Below are 20,831 nucleotides of genomic sequence, written 5' to 3' on the forward strand. Positions count from 1 at the left end.
AAGCCGCTCAATCAGGGTAGAGAAGGCTTTCTCCTGTAGCGGTCCCCAAGAGAAAGAGGCGTCTTTCTTAAGACGGTCAGTGAGAGGGTGAGCGATGTCCGCAAAATTTTTCACAAATCGCCGAAAATAAGAGCATAAGCCCAGAAAACTACGGACATCGTTCGTTGAACAAGGTACAGGAAAATTTCGCACGGCGTGAACTTTCTGTGGATCAGGTTGGATTCCGGCGGCGTTGACGAGATGACCAAGCATGTTAATTTCACGGCGACCGAAATGGCACTTGGAGGAGTTTAGCTGAAGGCCAGCCCTGCGAAACACGGAGAGTATGGTTGTGAGGCGCCGCAGGTGGCTCTCAAAGTTCGGCGAAAACACAATCACATCGTCGAGGTAACACAGGCATGTAGACCACTTCAAGCCGCGCAAGAGAGAGTCCATCATGCGCTCGAATGTAGCTGGCGCATTGCATAATCCAAAGGGCATGACTTTAAATTGGTACAGACCGTCCGGTGTGACAAAGGCGGTTTTCTCGCGGTCCATCTCATCGACGCTAATCTGCCAATAGCCGGAGCGGAGGTCAATTGATGAAAAGTATTGGGATCCGTGAAGGCAGTCAAGAGCGTCATCAATGCGAGGCAAGGGATAAACATCCTTCTTTGTTATCCGGTTGAGGTGACGGTAGTCAACGCAGAAGCGCCACGAGTTATCTTTTTTTCTTTACTAAGACAACCGGTGATGCCCACGGGCTACTGGAGGGTTCAATGATGTCCTTGTCCATCATCCTGTCTACTTCTTTCTGTATGATGGCCCTTTCTGTTGCCGAGACACGATATGGCCGCCTATGAATGGGGCTGGCGTCACCGGTGTTGATGCGATGCGTGACAACAGATGTCTGGCCAAGTGGACGGTCGTCCAAATCAAAAATGTCCCGATAAGATGACAGGAGATGACGAAGAGCTGTTGTTTGCTCGGAAGGAAAGTCGGGGGCGATCATCTTAGAAACATCGTCCGCAGGCGTCGAGTACGGAGGAGTGGGTGACAAAGGTCCGTTCGTACTGAGGAAGGATTCAGAGGTCAAAAAAGAAATCTGAAATTCTTCCAAAGGAGTGATATGCGCTATGGCGATACCGTGTGGCAAAACATGTGACGAGAACCCAAAATTGAGGATGGGCACGCGAGCGCAGTTTTCTCGGATCCGAATTAAGGTGCTCGGTAGGGCAATATTACGCGACAAAACCACGTCAGTAAGCGGCGACAGGACGTACTCGCCATCAGGTACGGGAGGACAGGGCGTCAGCAGGACATTTGTAGCAGCCTGTGGAGACAGCCTTGCAAATTCAGCAGCACATAAGCGGTGTGGAGCACAAGTGGTTGCGTCGGCAGGAAGCGGCAGGTCCAACTGTACAACACCTGCGGAGCAGTCAATTTGGGCAGAGTGTTTCGAAAGGAAGTCGAGGCCGAGAATTAGGTCGTGTGGGCAGTGTTCAAGGACGATAAATAGAACAACGGTATAATGGCCCCCAATGGTCACACGTGCTGTGCACATTCCAAGGACAGGTGACGTACTCCCATCGGCGACTCGCACGGTGCACGGTACGGCGGGGGTCAGAACCTTTTTGAGCCGGCGGCGGAGAGCAGCGCTCATAACTGAAAGCTGCGCTCCTGTATCAACGAGAGATCTAACAGGAACGCCATCGACTTCAATGTCCAGCAGGTTTCCACATGTAGGCAGGGTCAATAGAGGATTTGTGGGCCGGGTCGGAGTTGCAGCTTCACCTCCGGGAGCTGCACCGCCTAGTTTCCCGAAGCGAAGCGACCGGTTGCAGAAGGGGACGAAGAGCGGTGAACGAGAGGCGAACGGTTCCTACGACCTTGCGGAGACGGGGATCGGCTGGATCTTGGTGGAGCACTGTCGGCGTTGATGTTCCTAGTCGGCGTATAGGGCGAGAAAGTGCGATTGTCGGGTACTTGGTCGGAGTTGCAGAGACTCGGAGACGACCACCGAGGAGGCGACGACCAGTGGTTGCGGCAATGACGGGCGATGTGTCCAATACCGGAACAATTAAAACAGATGGGTTTATCATCCGCTGTGCGCCATTCAGCTGGGTTGCGACGGAGTGGTGGAAAGCTTTGCGTCCGGGAGCGAGCGGTCGGAGAAATTTGGTAGGTGTTGGTATGGCGGACTGAGCAGAGAGATGGAATGCCCAAACTTGCTATTTCCTCCCGAACGACCGCTTGTATAAGGGAGATAGCGGGTACGCTTTCCCGACAGTCTGAACGAACGGGAGCCGGGGCCATGGCCTCAAGCTCACGGCGAACGATGCGCGTTATTTCTTCCGGTCCTGCGGGCTGAACGAACCGCGGCGGGTCTTCGCAAGAAGATGTCGCGGCGGTATTGGGCAACCGGTCGAAAGTTTGAGTGACGCGGCGGCCCTTCGCTTGTTCGAAGCGCCGGCACTCCTTAATAATTGCATCCACAGTGGCACAATCCTTACACATCAAGAGATTGAAGGCATCGTCTGCAATACCTTTCAATATATGGCCAATCTTGTCTGCCTCGGTCATGTTGTCATCAGCCTTGCGACAGAGGGCCAGCACATCCTGTATGTACACGACATAGGATTCTGTGGACGTCTGAGCGCGGCACGCAAGTTCTTTTTTAGCTGCCAGCTGACGACCGACAGGTCTGCCGAACAGGTCTCGCATTTTTTCTTTGCAAACATCCCAGCTCGTTAGGTCAGCTTCATGTGTGTCATACCATTGCTTCGCAGTTCCCTTCAGATAAAATATTACGTTTGCAAGCATCATTGTAGGATCCCACCTGTTGTTGTCGCACACTCGCTCGTACATCGTAAGCCAGTCCTCGACGTCGACGTTGTCCGTGCCACAAAATGTTCCCGGGTCCCGTGGGTGAGTGAGGATGACCGTGGGCACGGGCTGCCGAGGCGTTGTCGCTTGTGTCGGTTGATTTGCCATTGTGGCAGCAGGTAGATGACGTCCGCTGCGAAGTTCCGTGGTGGTACCCCGCACCTTCCACCAAAATGTTGCGGGAAGAAAGCAGGCCCACGAGTGTAAAATAACTTATATTTACAAATGATGGATATTGTTGTTGTTGTTGTTGTTGTCCTTAGTGGCCGTGGCACATACCCACAGTGGGGGATTGGCCAAGAATCGGGCGGTTTAATTAGGTGCCTAAAAATAATAATGGAAACAAGGGAGTTAACAATTTGGGCGTGTGAGTTTAAAAGTAAACGTTTTGTGTTTGGAGAAAAAAGGAAATAATCAGATGAAAACCGGGTATAAGATAATAATAATAATAATAACAATAATAATTAATAAAAGATAAGAAAAAAAAAACTATGGTTGGGAGGGAGAACGATCAATCTAACATGGAAATCGATTGGTTTCAATGAGGTAATTTTGCATCGCCAAGCAAACATTTCTGTCGCTGAACCCAACAATGGAGGCTCCAAAAGATAGGATCACAGGCACTGATAAAGTTAGACCAATAGAGCGAAGCGGGATTTCGAGTAGTCGTTTTCTTATAATAGAAAAACGTCTGCAAGACAACAAGAAATGGTCGATTGTCTCCGCTTCGCCACAGAATGAGCATAATGGTGAGGGGACCAGACCAGACCTGTGGAGGTAGAAGTTCAATGCAGGTATACGGCAGCGCAGCTTCGTGATGGCCACTTCAATTTTCCGTGTTCGGCAAAAATCTCTGTTCCAAGGGTGCAGGAGATGTCCGTAATCCGCAGAGTTAGTAATTGCGGAGCCTGATACTGACTGTATAATGATACTCCTGCGAAATCTAGCTGCAGTAACATAAGCAGTCAAAGGGCAGCAAGGAAGAATCGGGCCACTTATCGATGCCTTGGCTAGAGAGTCTGCAATTTCATTAATGATTAGTCCTTTATGGCCAGGCACCCAAATCAAACGCACGCTTCTCAAGTAACCAGGTACCAATGATTGAAATGTCCTCATCACGCGAGAATCACTAGAATCAGTAAGGGATGAGCACAATGATAAAGAATCAGTGACTATCACGGCTGACGTAATTGTTGGTCCTAATTTGCGTAATGCCAGCACCACGGCCATGAATTCGGCTAAAAAAATCGGTATGAAATCTGGCAGCCGAAGAGAAAATGTCCAATCGAGAATCGGGGAAAAAATTCCTACACCTGACTTTTCTTCACATTGTGAAGCATCTGTAGCAATTATAACGTTTGTTTGAAGGTTTTTCAGGTGATCTTGTAATATACCGTCTAGAATACGGTGTGGAAGTAATTTTGCATTATTAGGAAAGATGTCATCAAATTGAATATCCGTGGCAACAGCTCTGTCGGTAATAGGAAGAACATCGCATATGCGCACGCCCAAAGAGTCAAGTAATTTTTGCACAAATATAATTTGCGGATTATGTAGTCGCGGCCAGATGACACCGAAAAACAACGCAGGTTGTGAAATAAAGACTATTTGGGGATGGCGCAGTGGTGATTCGTAAATCCTTAAGAACGTCTGCACCGTCAAAAGCCGGAACCTGCACGAAAGTGGCGGAACACGGGATTCTAGATAAAGAATAGAATTTGCAACAAATTTAGGAAGACCTAAACACAGACGTAATGCTTCTCTTTCTAAGAGGATTAGAGGATGGGACATGTAGGCTGGAGCTCCAGAGAAGAGCACGCAACCAAATTCTAATACAGGGCGAACGTACATGCGATATATCATTAGGAGTGTATCTCTTCTCAATCCTATTCGACGACCGCTCAGCCTACGCAATATGCCAATTGCACGGGTACCTTTCCCAGTCAAATGAGCTATGTGTGAGCGCCAGTTGAGAGAGGCGTTATAAATAATTCCGAGGTATTTAACAGATTCCACCTGTGGTATGTCTTGAAGGTGGTAGGACAATGAAATGTGCACTATGTCACGTATCGGAAATACGAGAACAGCACATTTGCTGGCATTAAGGGTGAAGTGACTAGCATCTAACCACCTCTCCAGATCATAAAGGTAAGTTTGCAGTCGTTGGTATAGCGTGTGGATGTCGTTTGCAGATGCAAAAAACGCAATATCATCTGCATAAACATAAGTAGTTATTTCTTGATGACAAGGTAGTGTGCTCATGAGAATATTAAAAAGTACCGGGGAAAGAACTGAGCCTTGCGGTACGCCTCTCGTTTGTTTGTGTCTAGAAGAAGAAACGCCGCTTTCGTAGCAATAGAATTCTCTTTCACCTAAGAATGACCGAATCCACGCTACTATATACCCAGGAACACCACAGGAAGTTAACCGATTGATCAATATTGTGTGCTCCACAGTGTCGTATGCTTTAGCGATATCGAGCGTCACTAAGGCAGCGTATTGCTTATGACGTCGAGCGAGTTGTATTCGGCTTTCTAAGTCGACGTGGGCATGCCAGATGGAGCAGCCAGCCCTGAAACCAATCTGACAGGGACTAAGAAGGGAATTATCATTAATAAATTTCATGATGCGACGGTGAAGAAGCCTCTCAATGAATTTTACTACGTTTGATGTAAGCGCAATGGGCCTAATGTTCTCTAATACATACCTTCCTTCTTGTTTCTTAAGCATCAATATTACCTTGGCAAGCTTCCAGTGCAACGGAATCCATGCATATTTAATTGAATAATTCACCAGGTCTAAAAGAACGCTAGGCGATTCCTGTAACAGTATTTTTAACATTGCATTTGTGACGCCATCAGGGCCAGGGGCTGAATTCGGTAAACGTAGTGAAGTCTCATGTAGTTCAGCTAAGGAAATTGGAGTAAAGTCATCCCAAGGACCTAATGTAGAATGAATAGCCGGAAGCCTGGCCGTAAATCGATTTTCTAAGCCTTCGGCAATCCCTTCTAGGGAGGCGCTCAGTTCCTGCGGGGTCAAAACAATTGAATCTAATGTTAAGGGTGTTGGTAGCACCTTTCTAGCACGAAGGAATGAAAATAAAGCACGCTTATTTTTTGAATTAGATAGATAATCGTAATGTCTAATATCGTATTCCTCTTTGGCGCGATTAACAGTACGCTTAAATACACCAGCATAAAACTGATAATTTTTCCAATTGGTCGGGCACTGATTATGCAGAAGCATTTTCCAAGCGGCCTTTCTTTTTCTATAGTCCCGCGTGCACTCATTATTCCACCAGCGACAAGCTGTGCCTTTAGCCGAAGGGATGACAAATTCAGCTTGCTTCCGGGAATCCTCTAGAATTGAGCAAATGGTTGAAGCGATTTCCTTATCATTGGCATTGGCAAGTTTCGAAACGGCAGAACGCAAGAAAGTCTTAAATTTTGTATGGTCCATAAATGTGCATGCCTGGTAATCTAAAGATTGTATTTGACAATTGATTTCAAATGACACAGGAAGATGATCGCTGTTGGTTGCTGATTCAACCGCTACCCACGACAAAACCTTGATGCCAGCGCTACAAAATGTCAAATCTAACACTGAACGGAAGGGTCCTCTAACAAACGTTACCTGTCCTGTGTTCTGACATGAAATGTGACTATCAATGGTCCACTCCCAAAGTCGCTTACCACACAAATCTGTTTTTTGTCCCCACGACACGTGATGTGAATTAAAATCCCCCACAAACAAAATTTCTTTTCTACATGCAGCCACAGCCCTATCAAGTTGACGCGTACTTTGCACACCGCTGGGGAAATAAGCATTTATAATTGAAAATGGATGGTATCCTGGGAGACATAAATCTATGGCCAAAATTTCACAGTCACAGTCCATGATTTGAAAAGAAATTTTTGCCTTGTGACAAATCTTGCTGGAAACAAGTATCATTAATCCTCCACCTCGCGAGTCTCTATCTAACCGGAAGGACCGAAAACCTTTTAAATGAAAATTTTTCTCTGGTGAAAGCCACGTTTCTTGAAGAAGTAAGATATCTGGATTGAATTGAATAGATAGGCAATATAAATCTGTTGAAGCTGAAAATATAGAACGACAGTTCCACTGCAGCACTTTCAACTGTCCAATGGTGTTGAACGCACAGCAGCGGCAACTGCCGCCTTTAGAATACTTTCTGTAAGCACAGGAGTTGGTTGACTCTTTTTTGATTTTGGTTTCATCGTTTTTGAAATTGGGGACCCCATACGTTTGGGAGCTCGAGTGTCAAGTTCCATGTCTGTGACAATAACAGTGTCTGAATAAGAGGGCTCATCCTCACGTGTTTGGACTAGCGTAGTAGTGTCTGTGGAATAATCTGCAACTGTGGAAGGCGTCTCTACCTCGTTGCTAGGCGTTCGAGGTGTGGCGTTAGATACTGGGCACTGCATTGGTGTCCTAGTTGGCTGCATTATTTGCATCATTTGACTGGAAATGATTTGCGCTAAGCAATCAGAAAGACTTGATATCAATTTATCCATAGCTTTAGCCATTGCTTTTTCCACAGCAGAGTCAATTGCTTCTGAGAGGTTAAGATCCATGCTCGGAGTGTTGCGCGCTGTAACACCAGAGTATCCGAAGGCCCTGTCTTTGATAACTGAAATTGCATCTCTTCGGGAGCAACGACGGCGGTCGATTATTTCAAGAATTTGTATTTCTTGAGCGCGAGTTGAGCAGTTCGAATAGTCTGCTGGGTGTTCTCCCCCACAGAGGCAGCACTTTTGAGATTGAGTAGAGCAGTCACTTGAAGAATGACCATCCCCACAGGTGCGGCAACGCAAGCTAGACTTACATCCTCCTGCACTGTGCCCGAATCTCCAACAATTCTTACACTGGATTGGACGTGACGCAAGCGGCTCCACACGGAACACAAGAGGCCACACCTTTATTTCAGATGGACATGATGTGCCCACAAACGTTGCAATGACAGATTCTGTCGGAACCCTCTCGTTATTGGCTAGTCGATTGCAACGGTAGATGGCAATGACGCCTGCTGAGGATAGCTTGTCCAGGGTTTCAGTAGGACTTAATCGGGAGTCTACGCCCCGTACAAGACCCTTGGTGCACGCAAGGTGAGGCGGAATAAAAGCACTCACCGGGGTGGATGCGAATGAAGTGCATTTCAAGAGGTCTTCTACACAGGTCTGGTCGGGTGAACGACACACTATACCTCCCCGTCCGAACGCTCGCACATCAGTGATGGTCTGGAAGTGGTTAGACGTGGCCTTGAGTGCCTTCTGGACAGCCTGTGGATTCGTGATCCTGATGGAGCCTCCATTGGTAGGCACAAGCGCCACAGGAATGGTGCTGACGCCACTGCGAAAAAATAAATCTATGGGCAATTCATTAGGTGGCAGGGATGCTGACCAGGCGGATCGCGCCTGGCCAGGAGAACTGGTCGACATCAGCTCAAGACGGCTGACGCAAGGAATGCCAATCAACCAGGAACTAAAATACGCTTAATGAGACACCTTAAACCACCCGATACTCAGCCAAAACACCACTGCAGGTCAACGAAACGGTCGCTCTGTGGAGCAAGCAGGAACCAGGGACCAGGGACTGGGCTTGAGACACGGAGGCGTTCGAGAGCTCCTGCCAGACTTCGTCTTTCTCTAGTCCAATTCAACGTCTTCCTTCACTTCACCGTAACAATATATAGGGAGCTAGTAAACTTATCCTTATTTTGCAATCTAAAGCAAATAGTCGATAGCAATACTAGATGCACGTTATTGTTACTTTTGGTTTTCCTCATTGAGCATTTGTCTGAAACTGGCTGCACATGTGAAATTGTCGAGGGTATATCGGATCATAAAGCAGTATATGTTTCTGCTCATACACACGTTCGTATAATAAGCTTTATTTACTCCACATTTCATGATTTTGCGCAGGGTCACGATGCCTCCATCGTTGACTACTTAGCTCATTCATTTCCTACTTTTGAAGAGCTTAACGATGCGTCTGATGTTAATGGCTTAGTTACCTTTTTTGAGGGAAGTCTTAAGACCTGTATTGAGCACTTTGTGCCTCGTAAAACAAGAAAGGGCAAACACTAAATTACCTTGGATAACTCGCGAAATTCTGCATCTATCTTGCCGTGGCGCCCAATTTCGACGTGCGAAGAGAAGTGGTGAACCTAACATCTTGTAAAATTTCAAACTTCGAGTTAAAATGGTGGCTGCCCGGGATTTTTACTACAGCCACCTTGCCAAATTTACTTAGAAATAACCCGCGTAAGTTTTGGTCTTCCATTTTGCCCCCAGGTTTCTCGCCCAATTCATTTACACTTAATGGCCAAAGTATTAGTGTTCCACTTTAAATTTCAAGAACATTAATCAATTATTTCAAATCAATTTTTACTACAGATAATCTAGAGGTTCCTTTTTTTGATCGTGTTACGGATACTTCCATAGATGACATCGAAGTGAGTGAGGAAGATGTTTTAAATCTTATTCTAAATCTTGATTCAAAAAAGAACACAGGCCCTGACGACATTCCAAACTCATTTCTTTTGCGTTACTCCTTACGTACTTGCAGGCTCCTTACCATTATCGTTAAAAAATCCTTGCTCACTTGAGTAGTCCCAAATTCATGGAAGGTTGCTAAGATTCCCCCGTTATACAAATCTGGTGATAAGAACACTTTAACAAATTATAGACCAATTTCATTAACGTTTCAGTGTGGCAAGTTACTAGAGCACATCGTCTATAAAAAAATATAGTAGGGTTTCTTAAGTCTAACAACATCCTGTCTACTTCTCAACATGGTTTTAGAAAAGACCTCAGCACAGTCTCACAGCTCGTAGAATTCGCTTACGACATAGGCCAGACTCTTGATGTCGGTGACCGAATTCACGCTTTATTTATCGATTTCTCAAAACATTTTGATTCAGTAGTTCACACCAAACTCTTGCATAAACTTCAAAGTATTTCAGATAACTCTAATATAGTGAACTGAATATCTAGCTTTCTGTCTCAAAGGTCACAAGATGCACATTTTCACTCTAGTAAATACCCGACAGTAATTGTATCCTCAGGTGTACCACAAGGCTTCGTGCTCGACCTTCTCCTGTTCTTACTTTATATAAATGATTTCCCCTCTATTATTTCCTCGAAAATCCGCTTATATGCCGATGATTGCGTCATATACAGCGTCATCAAATGCCCATCTGATCACGTCGCTCTTAACAATTGTTTCGAAAGGTTTTGCAGCTGGTGCAAACAGTGGCAGATGACCATCAAATTCAGCAAAACTGTCCTTTTATCGTTTCCAAGGCGTCGTTCTATATCCCATTTTATATACCCCTGCAACGACCGAACCTTAAATAGAGTTAACCAATATAAACATTTGGGAGTTATATTTTCGCATGGTATATATGTGTTGGTCTTCGCACATTGAACTAACATGCAAAAAAAATACCTCTTCGACGCCTCGGTTATTTGCATCGCACGCTCCGATCCGCACCAAAACAGACTAGGCTGTTAACCTATATAACCCTTATACGTCCAATATTGGAGTACGCCCCTATACTATGGAATCCATATAATAAAAAAAGGCGTCATATTGTTAGAATCAGTACAGAAAAAAAGATAGATAGATATTTTTCACCCTCTTCCGAACTTTCTAACCTGAACTTAATCGCACTTCAGAAACGTCACCACTTTGATTGTTTGAAGTTTTTGCAGATATATGTAAATTCACCACGTTGCTCTTCTCAGGATTATATTTCATTTTCAGCACCCTCAAATATTCGTCATTATGATGCTCTAAATATTGTTCCTTATAGTTCTCGTTCGGACTTGTTTTTGGACAGTTTTTTTCCCTCGTACGATTCAGTGCTGGAATGTTTTGCCCGGGAAGGTACGCGAATGCTCTTTAGATGAATTTCTTACTGCTTTTTAACAGTTGTAATGTGTCTGTCAAATTTATTGTTCTCTTCCTACTCCTGTTATAGCCAAATGCTTGGCTGCACTATGTACAAATAAAATAAATAAAATAGATAAAATAAAATAAATGCATTTCAGGCACGAAATGGAGAAACTTGACAGAATCAATAATAAGACTTCAAATTTCCCACATTCTTTAATGGCTAGAGTTTATTTCGATAATCGGGATAGCCGGCACTTATAGGTGGCCTATTTTCGCACTGCTAATCACATAACAAAGAACTTCAACGAGCCCAGCGCTTGTAATGTCGGCGTTACCACTTTTGCGTCCCGTTTCTATCGCGCTGGCAACATGAATTAAGCACGGTATATAGGGAGCATGTGGCCGTACTTCTAGCGATTAGATTTAATTTCCCGTCCTGTTTCGGCCTTCGTCATTAGACAGTTTTAGCTGGGCGTCCGCAGCAGCTCTGCCTCCGCAGGAAATGTCGCCGTGACACCGTCGTCGCTCAATGAGTGTGACGTATTGTAACAACAGAAAAAGTGAAAATAGAATGGATCATTAAAAAAATGCGGGCCCAATTTCTTTTGCCAAGGATTCGTCTCCACCAATTCTAATAATTTCTTATCATTCGTCGTGTCGAGTGGCCTATCTACGGGCGATAATAGCGGCGCAGCGTTGTGCATGTCAATAGCGACAGGCAAAAAGAATTTAAAAAAATTAGATTGGTAATTTCAAAATATGGCCGTCAGCTGCGTGTCTAGCAAATAATTGTCGAGTAATTTCCGGCTCCAAGGTGCGCAAACGAAAACGTTCGCGCCATGGTGCGGGGTTCACTCGCTATGCGCTGGGGAGGCCGGGGTCGCTATTCTGGACCGGTATGATGCAACGATTCACTTCATTCGATAACGTGCATTTTGGATACTCCAAGCGCGTTTCGGTGTGCCAGCGTAACGAAAAATGTGCTTTCCAAAAATGTGGGTCTAACCTCTTTCACGGCGCCGTTAACGAAAAAGCCTATCCTTTAAAATTTCAATGGCTGATGTTCCTGTATATTATATTTTATATATCTTTATTGTTGTTCTGTATCCTATTTTTTTTATTATTTCCAGCCTTGTTTGTTACTATTGATGTAACCACTCCTGCTTGGGCCCGAATAGGGCCTGCAGTATTTGTAAATAAATAAAAATAAATAAATAAATTTCTCCGCTCCTGAGCGGAACCAAGACCCCGTCATCTGGGATCCTGAAGCACAGCAGCCCGAAGCGTTGACGCGGTGTGCCACGAATGCCTGCGGGAATGGAATAAATAATGCTCAGTGTTCGCATGCATCGAAGAGTCACGCATTTCGGAGGCTACGCGCAGGCTTTGCAGGCGAGCCGCTAGATGGAGCGGCGTGTCCAGAGGGAAGCACGTGAGAGGAGCCCGGCTGCAGCGCGTGCCTCATGCATGACGCGCTTTGGCGGCGGCAATACGGTGTGTCACTACATTACTCTTAATCACATTAACGTCGACATTCGTCGTGAGATTTATTCTGCCGGATTTACTTATCGACCATCACTCCTGAATGGCCGATCTCGGTGATATAACGCAGGCCGAGCAGCGCTCTGACCATTGGCGAAGCGCAACATGGAAAATAGCTCTGGATCAGAATCGTTACTGACACAACTTGATTTGGCCGAGTTGGTTCATCATGAGTAAATTGAAGCTGCTTCAAGTTTTACCCATAATCGTTACATTATGTTCGGACCCTGGACACAGTCGAATTCCGCTGTATTGTCAGATATCGTCACGTTGGCAATTTTACGCCAATCAGGGAGGCCGTAGCATTTCTTTTCTAAGGATTCATCTCCACCGATTCTAATAAGTTCTGATCAGCCGTATCAGCCCTGTGAGCCTATAAGGACTGATACAACGGCGAATTCGTCAGCATACGGCGGTATTATAAAATATGCAGGAAATTATCGAGGGAGAACCTACACGCCTACTTTGTGAAAACCTTACAGCTGAGCGCACGCGAGTTACACTTACACGAAACGTGGGGAACTATTATAAGTAATGCGATACTATTCGTCAACGCCATGGATCAACAGCAAGTTTCCCACACGCGTGTTCGCATACGCCGTTAATTAGGCGGAACGGAGAGGCTTGGCTGCGGCCCACGTGATGTTGGCTTGCAGAGCATGAAAGACGCGCACAAAGTTGTCCGCTTTTTGCGCCGGAGGTTTGCATATAAATGCGTTAGTCGCGACGAAGTTAGCCACGCCGCTCGCTGCATTCGAAATGAACACGCCCGAGAGCCCACCAGGAACTCGTTGCACTATAGACTATAGCATCAGCGACACCCGCAACGTTGCACGGTAACGGTACAGTCACATCAAGAAACAAAGGGAAGAGAGATGGAAAGGGAGCAGGAGGTGAGAAACAAGCATCGCGTTAAATTGAGATGCATTTATACGCGCGCTACGGGAGAGAGACTCGGCCGGTAACATCGCATCGCGTTCAGAAGGAGGCGCCGCGCGTTGTCGAGGCATGTCGCGACAGTAAAAGCGATGGCAGCGCTGAATATATCGCCGTTGTGGATCGGTGCTGTCACGCGTTTCTCCCACGCGCCCAGATTAGCAGCTTTGCTTTGGGGGGAGTGCGCGCTCTATCGCGCGAGCTTTGCGCTCTGTTTGCGATGCAGGGCTGGCCTTCTTCTTCTTCTTTTTTGGCGACAGTTTGCAAGGCCCGCGTCGACTAAGCCAAGATTTAGTTCAGGGGGACCGCACGTATGCATGCTTTGAGGCTGTTGCTGGCTATGACGGGACGTGCGTTGGATGCCTTTGGGGCGCACGGTTTCTGGATAGGGTTATTTTTCAAACCGACGCGCACACGTGTGCACGCGGTTAAGGAAAAGTAATGCGTTCGCCGTGTTTACCGTGCCGCAGTGTAAACAATAGCGTAATGCAGCTTTATGGGAGCGGCACGCTTTGTTTCCCTCACACACGCCGGCCTTCGTGTCGGCGGTCACCTGTCGGATTATTTTGCACCTGCTAATGGCCGGACAAACCACAACGTCCGGTTCTGGGTTTAGCGTTGCTCGCTGATGTCAAGCCGTCTTACCCGCGCGAATATTTAGTCGTTAAGCCCCGCTCCTAATGGTACAGGGCGGGTAGAAGCGCATTTGGACACTCTTGCTTATGGCGCATGCGCTTCGTTCTTTATTTATTTTTGTGCCGGATGTGCTCACTAAGGCTAAGTCAGGCTAAACTAAAGCCGTGTCTATGCTACCCTAGAATCTGCGGCCATTGCGTGCCGTTAGTGAACACTGACGCCTTTGGCAGAACAAGCGACGCGCATTTCTTTGAAGTGCAATATTAGAAGCTTGCTTTCGGTGCGCCCGCGGTACCAGCGCGTGTGACGGGGATCACTGCTCCTGCAAGGGGCGATGGCGAGCGGCTACGAGTGACGCTCCATTGGGTGTTGTCGCCGCTGACACTGGTGGCACGACTTCCCCGCAACGAAGCACCGCTCTCGTCGTTGGTGGAACGAAAGCGTGCGAAGAAAAGCACAGTGCCGCGCAAGGCGGGCTGCGCAGTGATGATGGCTGCGATATGGCACGAGAGTAGCGCACATCATCTCTATGGAAACAAAATGCTGTATCATCGGAGGTCTGTATGCGGCGGCTGCTGTGAATCGTGCCCACGCGTCACCCAGGCGCTGTTACAGTTGGCGTGTAACACTCCGGGCAAAAATGATGCTCGAACACCATGCCTCATCGAAACGAAGGGTGGATTCCTAATTTGCTGTGGTTGTCTCGAGTGGTTAGCGGTCTGGCAGGTGTACCGCAGTACTTACAGGCCGCTTCGTGTGTGTGCATGCCTAAGCTAAACGAAGAATGGATTCCTAATTTGCTAGGGTTGTCTCGAGTGAATGCCGCCTACGATCCCTGACGCACGTGTAGCCGCCAGCGGGGGGAAGCACGTGCGGACGTCACCTGGGACAAGGATCAGCAGCCTATCCACAACCAGATTCAGTGCCTGTCACGTCACGTTGAAGCGAGCAAGATCCCACCGACGATTTTAGCGGGCCTACTTAAGCGGACCCGCCATGTACTTTTTCACTTCATTCTCTTCTTCTTATCCTTCACCAACCATTGAATAAACAGTTCAAGTTTCACACTAGAAATCGTCTCGTCCTTGCCTGGTCCCCATGGTCTACCAGATGCCTGCAGCCCGCCGACAACGCCACGCTACGCAATAGTAACGTCGGTCGAGCTTCAAGAAACAGGCGTCGCAACAACTGGTCGGCAGCGGTGGGGTACGCTACCTTGGAGAACGCAACAGCGCTGCCTCTCTCGATTTCCCGATTATCGAGGCAGACGCACCACACTTCGCTCCGTTTGCAACGTGCCCCACGAGACAGACTGTTCGCGCCGGCCAATATACCGCGAAATGAAAACACGTACAGAGTTGCGCTCAAATTTTGCATTAGGGAGTATCTTAATCATCCGTGATTTTTTTGAACAACTTTAGCTTTCACCTTCTTTTCTGTTTCTTGTATCATTCTTTAAGAACTCAAAAGCTTTTCTTAGATATGCACGAGAGAAACGATAGCATAAGCGAAAATGTTTCTCGAGAATTATACATTAAGAGCTAGAATACTCAGCCACTCACATTGCACCAGTGAAGGAGTAGTGGCTACATTAGCTCTTACGTTTTGATCTGTGTGTGCACAGATCGTATTATTCTAAATGTTCAATAAACCAGCGTTTGCCTAAAGCAGAGGTAAGAAAAAAAGTGCGTGTAACCATCGACGAGGATTGTCAGCATAAGTGAATAGCACCAGCGAACAAACGCTTTCCTTGTCGAGCGCTCCATAAAGCTCACGCACGACAGTCCTAGTGTACTTTAGGGACCGATTTGGGCAATTTAAGCCTTATGTGACCCCCAAAACACACGCTTGGACATCGCCGCACTCAGAGTCTGTATATGGGGCACGCAAACAGTCATCGAAGCCCTTCCGATTGTTGTAACGGTCCATATTGTCGCGGGCGCTTCAAGTTGCGGTTGGCGAGGCTCTGTTTTAAAGCAAAGCCTTCTATACAAACTCTCCCGGACTTTGCTATGCGTAGCTGCTGCATGGGCGCTGCGTGACTGCTGGAGCCACTGGGTGCTGTGGCGTTTCCGGTTGGGTCATACACAGAACAGCACCCATACAACGAGTCGGCTTATATCCATCTGTATACTATGTACCACTATAGTCATGCGGGTGGCCAGCTCTGTTCTCTGCTTAATCACGCAGTAAAACAACAAACAGTACCTAGATATCCCCAGTGCAACAAGTATGCACCTTCAAGCGCACAACGTCCTTATTAAAGCGAAGCTCTCTGTAAGGCAGTGTGCTTTTCGTATACTTTCGCAGTGTCGCGAGTTGCCCACGTGTAATGTGTACAGGGAGGTCCAATGCCCTACGCGTGCGGGCGGCAACCGCTTGGGTTTCCTTAGTGTTTTTTGGGGGGATCGGGGGGTCCGCGTGGTGTCAGGTGCCGAGTCCCAATGCCCGCCATCGGGGCGTGGTGCGAATGCGGAGCACGGATTCGTAGAACGCGGTGTGGCAAGCAACAAGCTCACATTGTGCCGACGGTCGTAATTGGTGAACGCCGACAAACCCCGAGTGAGACTGCTGTACGCGGTGTTGTGGCTCCGACTGCCAAGTCCTTTGCTGGCTAGAGACGGCGGCGAAGTTTAGGATGGCCTGGCCATATTGATCATGCGTTACGCGTATGGGGCGGGGGTCCGCTGCCCTACGAGTCTGGGCGGCGACTGCTCGGATTTTCTTTTTGGTTTGGCGTGCTGGGAAAAGCCCGTGTGGTGTCGAGTGACGAATCAGAGTGCGTGGCGTCGTCGAGGCGCGGTACTCATGCGAAGAACGCATTCGGAGAGCGTCGTCTGGTAAACACCGAGTTCAGACGCCGCCGGCGGTCATAATTTTTCCACGCAGACAAACCTTGAGTGGGACTGGGCTACGCGGCTTTGCGGCCGCGACTGCCCAGTCCTTCGCTGGCTAGAGACGCCGCCGAGATGGCCTGGCAGTAAATTGTGCTTGCCTAGCGCTTCTCGCTGAGGCCGTCACTAACTAGATGGCAAAAGGAAAAGGAAATGTCATTGTATAGAAAGAAAGAAAACTGTTTTTTTCCCAATGCATTTACTTTTAAAAGCAAGCCCATCCTTTTGGGATGTGGCCTACCAAACTTTTAATTCTCGTTGGCGATTGCATCTGTGGGATGGGCCAACCGCCCTACCACACTATTTCTTTTTCTGTGTGAGCTATCTTAATCCAGACGATATCCTGTCCCTCAGGCTCGGCTGAAATCACGATTTCTTATATATTAGTGAGGATCCGTACAATGTACGTTAAATGGAGTCTGGGTTGAAATCTGGATTCCTGTTCGATCAGTGAGGCACCCTGCAATTGTGCGGATTCTAACAGTCATTGAGACAGACGAAGAGTGAAACACTGCTACCTCTATTGTTCAAGTTGTAATTAATTTGCATTGTCTGTAATGTATTGACATGGAAATGTTTAGCTATAAAGTTCCTTTTATTAGGTCTTCAAAGGCCCCATTTAAGGGGCATTACATTAGGGGTGGGCGGGGAGTACGTCGGTTACGAGAAAAAGTGATTTTCGATGGCAGTCTTGCACTGTTGAAAATCTGTTAGGGAAGCGATTAGGAAGCGATTTCTTGTCCATCTGGTCAACATCGCTTCCTGTCTGCGTACAGCAACAACACCACCACCACCAACAACAACATTCGACAGCAACAACAACAACAACAACAACCATAAAAAAAAACAATTACTCTTTCTATACTTTCTTTTTCAGGGTTTGGCACGCCGGCGCGGTGAACTTCGTGTCGAACAGGTTGTGCAGGTCTTGGACATATTGCAAAAAGTAAACTGGGCTGATTTCGGTGATGACGTTATGTCAAGGCTGAGTCTTGCTAATCTGCGAGGCAGGCATCCAATCGCTATGCTGCAAAACTCGTTGCAGAAGATTAATGGTTTTAAAGCATTTCATTAACAACTTCACGAACCTTAGCTTCACATAGCTTCCAAGTGGGCGTAATTCTTTTACTTCAATGTAAAGCTGTGGATGAGCACGCGGCCTGATGTCGACGGCGGCAGCGTGGCAGAAAGGACGGACGGAGCCAGGAAACCCAGATTCGATCTTTTGACCAATGTCGCAGCGAAGCACAATGCGTCTTTGAAAGCCACATGTGGCGTCTTACGAGACTCAGCAGGAGAGAGGTCAGCACCATTTCTCGAAGCCTTCCCTCGACGACCGCACTGCCAACAAGTTTAGCGTCCGTGCGAGTGATTAAGCTTGTTCCTAGAAAGTAAGCCGGAGCGTAAGGTCGAATCAGCGAATTCGGTTGGACACTGTGTTTCAGTTGCTTCCTTTACACGTCGCCGAATCGAGACAAGGAGTGTACAGACGGCGACAAAAAAAAAAAAAAAGAGAGAGAGAGATAGAAAGCATTTGTCGGTTACGCAATGCAGAGTTGTGATGGTGAAACCTACTGGGAGTTCACGTTCTTGTAACGCGATAATAATAACAATAATAATAAATAAAGTATTCCTGCCAGCGCAGCGAGACGTCGCCGAGAGTTGACGGTCTTGCAGTGTACTCGTACTGCAACTGCGCGCGGAAGCAGCGGGTGGCGGGCCGCGATTCGCCACAATTTCGCTGAGTGGCGCGCACTTAAAGGTTCGCCAACAAGAACCTCGACAACTCGGGCGGTGGGCCCGGTTCGCGCAATGAACGACGATAGAAATCGCTGCACGCGTGGCTGTAGCCTTTCCTCTTCTCCCCCGTCGCTGGCTCGCAGGCCGCCTGCTGCGTCTGCTCTCTACAGGCAAGGCCGAACAACTCCTCTTCCTTCTTTCTTTCTTTCTTCTTTTTTTTTCGTTCTTCAAAATCAGATTCTTGCGCGAAGCTCCCTGATTTCGTTTTCTGGTGTCCCCGTCCCTCGGGAGATGTCGGATCTCCTGCATCGTTTTCTTTCTTTCTTTCCCTCTATCTCTCTCTCTTACTCTCTTCCATTCGTTTCCGTACTGTCTGTCTCTTCTTGCACCAATCGTCGTCAAGCCGAGAGCCACACTTGAGGAGGAGGAGGAGGAAGAAGTGAACGCTCTTGTTTTTGCTTTTCAGCACGTCGTGTTGTGGGCTCGTTCCTTCATCCGCTCATTTCCGTTTCTTCTACTTCTTCATTTTCTGCCGCTTATCCCGGTCGCCAGCGGCGTTTTCTTTTCCACCCTTTGTTCCCGCCGTTGCTCGCCGCCTGTGTGCCTCGCACTGCAAGCAGCACGCGCAGCGACTCCTCACGAGAGGGAAGAAAATTCAATTACCGTTTCCGCGGTCGTCTCTCGTGTACACGGACTAGCAGGAGGGCCTCCACTCCGGTAGCGGGTGGCCAGGCGAGAGGACAGGGGGGGGGGGGGGGTTGGGAGGGGATACTTGGTGGGCGCGGCACACGCTCACTCGGCCGCGACAGCTGAACCGGCCCGGCGACTAAGGCCCAACGGGAGGAGAGCGGGGGATAAGGATCGTCTGGGGGACACACTAATCGGGTATCGTCTTTTCATTAGGAACCTGGCCGAACTCTTAGGCCTATCAACTCACTACGACCTGATTCGCCCCCTGCCTCCTTTTTCATTCTGCCTATTTTTTTGACGCTCGCTCACTCCTGTCCCTTTTGCCCCCCTCTTCCTTTCTTTCTTTTCCTTTTCTTTCTTTCGTATTGTGCTTTGGGCATGCGCGTGTATTGTGGACCGTGTTGTCGCGGGCATCCTATCATCTAAGATTTGCGTAGGTGAGAGCTTTGTCACCACTCCTTGCACAATCTGTGCGAGTAAAGGAATGGAAGTAAAGGACGCCCGGCCCGGCACTGAGTGGCATTAAATCGCAACCGCCACAAATCGCATATTTCTTTTTTAGGGGGAGGGGGGGGGGGTGGGGATGGCGGTCATTCGACTGCTCTGGGAGTAATCTAAGCACTTTGACATTCGCCAATGCTCGACGCTAGGTTAAACCAAACGCGACCCAAACCAATACATGCATCTGGCTCTGAGAGGTGCGCTAGTTGGTAGGAAGGGCGGTCTGCCCGCAAGGCCCAGTGCAGAAGCGCCTTTCCATTCCGTCAGCATGAGACTGCGGCCACAACAGCTGAGAATCGAACCCACGACCTCGTGCCCATCAGCAGAGCGCCAAAGCCACTGAGCTGCCGCGGAGGTTCTTGCTCGGTGCTCGCCGTATGCAGTGCCGAGAGGCTCGAGAGTCGTTCGGTAGGGCTGCACTCATCGCATGGGGAGAGAGAGAGAGAAGAATACAGGAAGGCAGGGATGTTAACCAGTCAATAGTCTGGTTGGCTACCCTACACTGGGGGAAGGGAGAAGGGGAAGAGAAAGAAGGGAGAGAGAAGGTGTAGGTACGTGTGCGGACAGCACTTCAGTTAAAGTCGTCCGAGCAAACCAGAAGTTCTGAGAAAACACAAAAGTGCCTTCACTGCCTTCTGAGCCGATGATCGGTCGGGACGGTGCTCTAGTATTGTCTGTTCACACAGAGGACGATGGTCTAGTTTCCTCAATGTGTCGGACAAATACTGTCTTTGTGCTTGAAATTGAGGACAATGGCACAATATGCAGTCAATGTTCTCCTCGCATGCGCAAACGAGGTATAAGAACAAGTAAGAGGACAGCAATGTATCTCGTTCTCTTGATATTTTAGGTGTTATGTATGGTTTTATTATAGACAAGGTTACCTGGGGCAACGGATGAAGATGTCGGCCGCAGAACGCTTCCGTCTGCGGCATTTCACCGAAACAGGCGCAGTGAAAAAGAAAGTAATAAATACGCAGAATCTTACTCAACCCAGAATACATTCAAAGCGATATCTCCAAACCTAATGGCTCGCCAGGGGCGTAGCCAGGGGGGGGGCTTATGGGGCTTCAGCCCCCCCCGAAATTTTTTCGTGTTGTCCATGCA

General features: G+C 47.9%; 1 protein-coding gene across 3 annotated transcripts in view; it reads right to left on the bottom strand.

Annotated features, from left to right (window-relative positions):
* The window catches only part of LOC135904696 (acetylcholinesterase-1-like), a 132,465-nt gene that overhangs the window by 97,020 nt on the left and 14,614 nt on the right, over positions 1-20,831 (bottom strand). Inside the window, exon 2 of one of the 3 annotated variants that reach the window (XM_065435658.1) lies at positions 8,016-8,235. The exons of 1 other annotated variant lie outside the window; for it this stretch is intronic. The gene's annotated coding sequence lies outside the window, so the exon portion shown is untranslated. Of the gene's footprint in view, positions 1-8,015; positions 8,396-20,831 lie in introns of those variants that run through there. One more of the 3 variants, XM_065435739.2, reaches the window with a different exon arrangement.

This window comes from Dermacentor albipictus, chromosome 1 (assembly GCF_038994185.2).
Source record: "Dermacentor albipictus isolate Rhodes 1998 colony chromosome 1, USDA_Dalb.pri_finalv2, whole genome shotgun sequence".
Lineage (NCBI taxonomy): Eukaryota > Metazoa > Arthropoda > Arachnida > Ixodida > Ixodidae > Dermacentor > Dermacentor albipictus.